Source organism: Rhinichthys klamathensis, unplaced genomic scaffold (genome assembly GCF_029890125.1).
Source record: "Rhinichthys klamathensis goyatoka isolate OS25496 unplaced genomic scaffold, OSU_Roscu_1.1 h1tg000633l_1, whole genome shotgun sequence".
NCBI classification, from domain to species: domain Eukaryota; kingdom Metazoa; phylum Chordata; class Actinopteri; order Cypriniformes; family Leuciscidae; genus Rhinichthys; species Rhinichthys klamathensis.
Window position 1 is genome coordinate 515001 of NW_026607079.1, and position 7500 is coordinate 522500.

General features: G+C 32.5%; 1 protein-coding gene across 1 annotated transcript in view; it reads right to left on the reverse strand.

Moving 5' to 3' along the window:
• The window catches only part of srrm3 (serine/arginine repetitive matrix 3), a 139255-nt gene extending 131866 nt beyond the window's left edge, over nucleotides 1–7389 (reverse strand). The window contains exon 1 of the mRNA XM_056241192.1: nucleotides 7172–7389. The gene's annotated coding sequence lies outside the window, so the exon portion shown is untranslated. The remainder of the gene's footprint in view (nucleotides 1–7171) is intronic.
• Nucleotides 7390–7500: the final 111 nt, after the last annotated feature.

Below are 7500 nucleotides of genomic sequence, written 5' to 3' on the forward strand. Positions count from 1 at the left end.
TTTTTCCTCACAATTCTGACTTTTTATCTCACAATTCTGACTTTTTTTCACAATTCTGACTTAATATCTCACAATTCTGACTTTATATCTCGCAATTCTGACTTTATATCACACAATTCTGACTTTATATCTCGCAATTCTGACTTTTTATCTCACAATTCTGACTTTATATCACGCAATTCTGACTTTTTATCTCACAATTCTGACTTTTTTTCACAATTCTGACTTTATATCACACAATTCTGACTTTTTATCTCACAATTCTGACTTTTTTTCACAATTCTGACTTTATATCACGCAATTCTGACTTTTTTTCACAATTCTGACTTTTTATTCACAATTCTGAATTTTTATCTCACAATTCTGACTTTTTTTCACAATTCTGACTTTTTTTCACAATTCTGACTTTTTTTCACAATTCTGACTTTTTTTCACAATTCTGACTTTATATCTCACAATTCTGACTTTATATCACGTAATTCTGACTTTATATCTCGCAATTCTGACTTTATATCACACAATTCTGACTTTTTTTCACAATTCTGACTTTTTATTCACAATTCTGAATTTTTATCTCACAATTCTGACTTTTTTTCACAATTCTGACTTTTTTTCACAATTCTGACTTTATATCTCACAATTCTGACTTTATATCTCACAATTCTGACTTTATATCACACAATTCTGACTTTTTTCCTCACAATTCTGACTTTTATCTGACTTTATATCTCACAATTCTGACTTTATATCACACAATTCTGACTTTTTTCCTCACAATTCTGACTTTTTATCTCACAATTCTGACTTTTTTTCACAATTCTGACTTAATATCTCACAATTCTGACTTTATATCTCACAATTCTGACTTTATATCACACAATTCTGACTTTTTTCCTCACAATTCTGACTTTTTATCTCACAATTCTGACTTTTTTTCACAATTCTGACTTAATATCTCACAATTCTGACTTTATATCTCGCAATTCTGACTTTATATCACACAATTCTGACTTTATATCTCGCAATTCTGACTTTTTATCTCACAATTCTGACTTTATATCACGCAATTCTGACTTTTTATCTCACAATTCTGACTTTTTTTCACAATTCTGACTTTATATCACACAATTCTGACTTTTTATCTCACAATTCTGACTTTTTTTCACAATTCTGACTTTATATCACGCAATTCTGACTTTTTTTCACAATTCTGACTTTTTATTCACAATTCTGAATTTTTATCTCACAATTCTGACTTTTTTTCACAATTCTGACTTTTTTTCACAATTCTGACTTTTTTTCACAATTCTGACTTTTTTTCACAATTCTGACTTTATATCTCACAATTCTGACTTTATATCACGTAATTCTGACTTTATATCTCGCAATTCTGACTTTATATCTCACAATTCTGACTTTTTTCCTCACAATTCTGACTTTTTATCTCACAATTCTGACTTTATATCTCGCAATTCTGACTTTTTATCTCACAATTCTGACTTTTTTTCACAATTCTGACTTTTTTTCACAATTCTGACTTAATATCTCACAATTCTGACTTTATATCACACAATTCTGACTTTATATCTCGCAATTCTGACTTTTTATCTCACAATTCTGACTTTTTTCCTCACAATTCTGACTTTTTATCTCACAATTCTGACTTTTTATCTCACAATTCTGACTTTATATCTCGCAATTCTGACTTTTTATCTCACAATTCTGACTTTTTTTCACAATTCTGACTTTATATCTCGCAATTCTGACTTTATATCACACAATTCTGACTTTATATCTCGCAATTCTGACTTTTTATCTCACAATTCTGACTTTTTTCCTCACAATTCTGACTTTTTATCTCACAATTCTGACTTTATATCTCGCAATTCTGACTTTATATCTCGCAATTCTGACTTTTTATCTCACAATTCTTTTTTTTCCACAATTCTGACTTTTTATCTCACAATTCTGACTTTTTATCTCACAATTCTGACTTTTTATCTCACAATTCTGACTTTTTATCTCACAATTCTGACTTTTTTTCACAATTCTGACTTTTTATTCACAATTCTGAATTTTTATCTCACAATTCTGACTTTTTTTCACAATTCTGACTTTTTTTCCCAATTCTGACTTTTTATTCACAATTCTGAATTTTTATCTCACAATTCTGACTTTTTATCTCACAATTTTATCTCAAAATTCTGACTTTTTTTCACAATTCTGACTTTTTATCTCACAATTCTGACTTTTTTCTCTCACAATTCTGACTTTTTATCTCACAATTCTGACTTTTTTCTCTCACAATTCTGACTTTTTTCTCTCACAATTCTGACTTTTTATCTCACAATTCTGACTTTATATCTCGCAATTCTGACTTTATATCTCACAATTCTGACTTTATATCTCGCAATTCTGACTTTTTATCTCACAATTCTGACTTTTTATCTCACAATTTTATCTCACAATTCTGACTTTTTTTCACAATTCTGACTTTATATCTCACAATTCTGACTTTTTTCTCTCACAATTCTGACTTTATATCTCGCAATTCTGACTTTTTATCTCACAATTCTGACTTTTTTTCACAATTCTGACTTTTTTTCACAATTCTGACTTAATATCTCACAATTCTGACTTTATATCACACAATTCTGACTTTATATCTCGCAATTCTGACTTTTTATCTCACAATTCTGACTTTTTTCCTCACAATTCTGACTTTTTATCTCACAATTCTGACTTTTTATCTCACAATTCTGACTTTATATCTCGCAATTCTGACTTTTTATCTCACAATTCTGACTTTTTTTCACAATTCTGACTTTATATCTCGCAATTCTGACTTTATATCACACAATTCTGACTTTATATCTCGCAATTCTGACTTTTTATCTCACAATTCTGACTTTTTTCCTCACAATTCTGACTTTTTATCTCACAATTCTGACTTTATATCTCGCAATTCTGACTTTATATCTCGCAATTCTGACTTTTTATCTCACAATTCTTTTTTTTCCACAATTCTGACTTTTTATCTCACAATTCTGACTTTTTATCTCACAATTCTGACTTTTTATCTCACAATTCTGACTTTTTATCTCACAATTCTGACTTTTTTTCACAATTCTGACTTTTTATTCACAATTCTGAATTTTTATCTCACAATTCTGACTTTTTTTCACAATTCTGACTTTTTTTCCCAATTCTGACTTTTTATTCACAATTCTGAATTTTTATCTCACAATTCTGACTTTTTATCTCACAATTTTATCTCAAAATTCTGACTTTTTTTCACAATTCTGACTTTTTATCTCACAATTCTGACTTTTTTCTCTCACAATTCTGACTTTTTATCTCACAATTCTGACTTTATATCTCACAATTCTGACTTTATATCTCGCAATTCTGACTTTATATCTCACAATTCTGACTTTATATCTCGCAATTCTGACTTTATATCTCACAATTCTGACTTTCTATCTCACAATTCTGACTTTTTATCTCACAATTCTGACTTTTTATCTCACAATTTTATCTCACAATTCTGACTTTTTTTCACAATTCTGACTTTTTATCTCACAATTCTGACTTTTTTCTCTCACAATTCTGACTTTTTATCTCACAATTCTGACTTTTTTCCTCACAATTCTGACTTTTTATCTCACAATTTTATCTCACAATTCTGACTTTTTTTCACAATTCTGACTTTTTTTCACAATTCTGACTTTTTTTCTCAATTGTGAGTTTACATCTCGCAATTCTGATATAATCTGATATAATAATTCTGATTATCTCAGAATTGCGTGATATAAAGTCGCAATTGCGTGTTATAAAGTCAGAATTGTGAGATAAAAACTTGCAATTCTGAGAAAAAAAGCCAGTCTTTTTTTTTTCACTTCAAATTGTACTTATCATCTCCCAAGAAAAAAGTCAGAATTGCGAGTTTATTTCTCGCAATTGTGAGTTTATATATCACGTGATTCTGACTTTATATCTCGCAATACTGAGAAATAAAGTCAAAATTGCGAGATGTAAACTCACAATTGTGAGATAAAAATGTGCAATTATCTTTTCAAATGTTTTATTCTGTGGCGGAAACAAGCGTCCACACACAACAACACCAGGAACACACATTAAGAATGTAAATAGGCTCTATTTTGATGTCGCTCATGCAAGAGACATTAAAAGCAACTGTGAAGTCAGTCAAAAGCAGCAGAGGATAGAAAGGTCAGCAAGAGAAGGAGAAGAAAGAGTCCTCAGCTGTCTCTGTAGACGAGCAGCACAGCTTCAAACACACAGCCTCCGTCTTCACTTGGGCTTTTTATTTCATCGTCCCTCATGCCTTCAATAATGCCCTTTCATCTGCTCCCTCCATCAGCACAGACAGGCTGTTTCTCTAAAGAATCATGAGCTGAGATGATCGTACACACACCACCGGTGGCAAACGATGGAATATGATGCTTTTGAGAAACGCAGACACCGTGAAAACCTGAACGAATCTGAATCAATCGACTGAACTGACTCATAAAAGCAGTCCGAGAGACCAAGTGCTATGAGAGATTATTGAGCTATGGTTAACCACTGTTGCAAAAAAAGCCTGTTTATTTCTAAAGGCACTCTTGCACACTGAGTCCGAAATTCACGCCCGAAACTTTCGTCCGGCATAAAAAAATTCGCATCGGGCTCGATTTTCTGTGTTTTTCGCATCCGTAGCAAGCAGTTTGAGAGGTGTTTATATGGTGTTTTGAAAAACCAGAGCCACCCAATCACAAATACCAAAAAACGCATAAGAAAATTTCGGACTCAGTGTGCAAGGACCTCAAGGGTCAGAAAAGAGTCATTAAAAATAATAGCAAAAATTATAAATGGACTTCAATTAAAATAAATAAAAAATCCATTTAAATCTAAATAAGAACATCCATATCCAAACAACAAGACACACTATTTAATTTTTTTTATTATAACATCATTAACATTATTAAATAATATAAATATTTAATTACAACAATATTAATATTATTGATTAATATTATTTTTTTTACAAATGTAAACAATAGCAATATTTTTTTAGGAATATATATATTATTAATCAATATAAATACTGTTTACACATATTTTAAAATAATTTTAGCGCCACATTATTACTGTGATGCATGCAGCGTGTGTATGTTAATATTCTCAGGTTTTTAATCACCCCGCCTGGAAATGAAGTCGTGTTTACAGTCACTGGAGAAGGTTATGTCCTGTATGTTCAGCCGTTTACAGTTATGCTTGTGAAAGAATTTGTATTATAGATTATGGTTTACAGATATGAAAAGCTTTTCACAATATTCTAATTTTGAATTACACAGCTGTAAGCCATAATCATCAAAATTATAACAAATAAAGGCTTGAAATATCTCACTTTGCATGTAATGAGTCTATATAATATAATAGTTTCACCTTTTAAGTTGAATTACTGAAATAAATTAACTTTTGCACTATATTCTAATTATAGTTTAACCATGGTATTTGTTGTAAAACTGTGGTTATAAAAATCGTACTCAATCTGGCAAAAAACTATGGTTTCTACACTTTTACTATAATAAACTAAAATTGATTTTTTTCGTAATGGTTACATTTAATTGGAATTACCTTTAGAGACTCTTAACATTTACTGTACACACACACACACACACACACACAAGAAACTGATCTCAGATTTATTTACCGTCACAAAGCTGCAGCCCAAAAGAAAAGAAAAAACGATTTTTTTCAATACAGTCTTAAATTTCTCAAGCAATATTTTTAACTATAGTTCCCTATTTTCACTCACAGACAGCGGATCAGAAACATAATTCCAGAAAACATATGAAAGCTTAAGCATCTCGACAGTGTTCACTGGATCCGGATCATGTGCTAGCTAAGCTTGTTTTTAGGTTTGCAGAGCTAAAACTGAGAAATCCTACACAATCTATTCAGTTAACCGGCTCAAAGCAGCCTCATGCATGCTGACATAAATCTACATAACTGCGGATATGCAGAAGAAAACGCCAGCCTGGGAATTACTGACAACCAGCGGTGGATAACCAACTCCCTGCCTGCATTACGCGTCTCTTCCTGAGGCAGTGACCCCTGAGTAAAGACGGGGTACAGCTCTTCAGGCGACGGTGTGTGTGGAGCTGTCAATCAATGCCTTCAACACACACACACACACACATCAGCTCTACAGCTTTACTATTCCAGAAATACCACATCCATATTACACATCATTCATTTAGCATCAGAAATAAGAACAATGATGCATAAATACAAGAAGCTCTACAAGAAAATTTTGCATTTAGAATAACACACATAGCTTAGAATAACTTATGTTGCAACATAAATACAGCAAAGTATGGCAAGACGATGCAAAATTAATAAACAAGTACTAGAACCTATACTTGAATTGGTACATAATAGTGATAGTGTATATCATATTTGGACAGTTCTTGATAGATTTTATGAGATTTTGGCTAACACTTTATTTTAACGTGACGTAGTTACACGTGACTACATGTACGTACTATAGTAATAACAGTAAATTATGCATAATTACAAGTTACTAACCCTAAACGTAAATCTATAAGTGTATGTAGTTATTTAATATCACTCAGTACTCATTTTAGTAGTTACAATGTAACTACGTCACATAAAAATAAAGTGTAACCCGCTTTTGTTGTAATTAAACATTTAAATGAAACCGAATAATGTCTTACTGAAGGTTGCTTCTCTACGGCTCGGGTCAGATTTCCAATGATCACCGCAATACGCATTTATTCGACCATCATTTGATCAAAATATCGAGATCATGTCATTTATATCAATACTTTTTTAGGAAAAACGTAAACTACTATACGTCATCGTTCATTTCAAACACGTCTTATTATTATGACCGAAACAGCGATTTGTCACACGGTCGTTAAAGAGGGAAATATTATTAAATGTCGTGTGTTTGATTTACACAGACACATAAACAGAGTACATAAAGGACAAAAGAATCGGCGTTGCTAGTAATCGCGTTTAATCACATTAAGCGCTTATAGCGTCGTGTGTGTGTGTGTGTGTGTGTGTGTGTGTGTTTGATGCTCACGCGCACTCTCGTGTTGTTCCTGCGCTATTATTGCGAGTATCTGGTGAATAATCTTACCGGTTGGTGTTGTGGATGAGGATGCGGTTCTGCGGTGGTCTGGTGTGTGTGTTCCTCTGGTTTTGCGGTGGTTTGGTGTGTGTGTGTGTGTTCCTCTGAGGATCGGGAGCTGTCCTCCGCGCGCAGTGCTGAACGCTCAGTGCTGGACAGCGACCGAGAACGGGACGATTCCAGCGACGCGCGTCACACACAGCGACACCCAGCGGCCGGGAGGCGCAACTGCAACACGGACTCATTACAAGACGAACAACTCAATCACGTTAAAAAAGAATCAAAGGGAATCTACAAAATGCCAAATTAAGTAATGATAATAACAATAACAAATCATA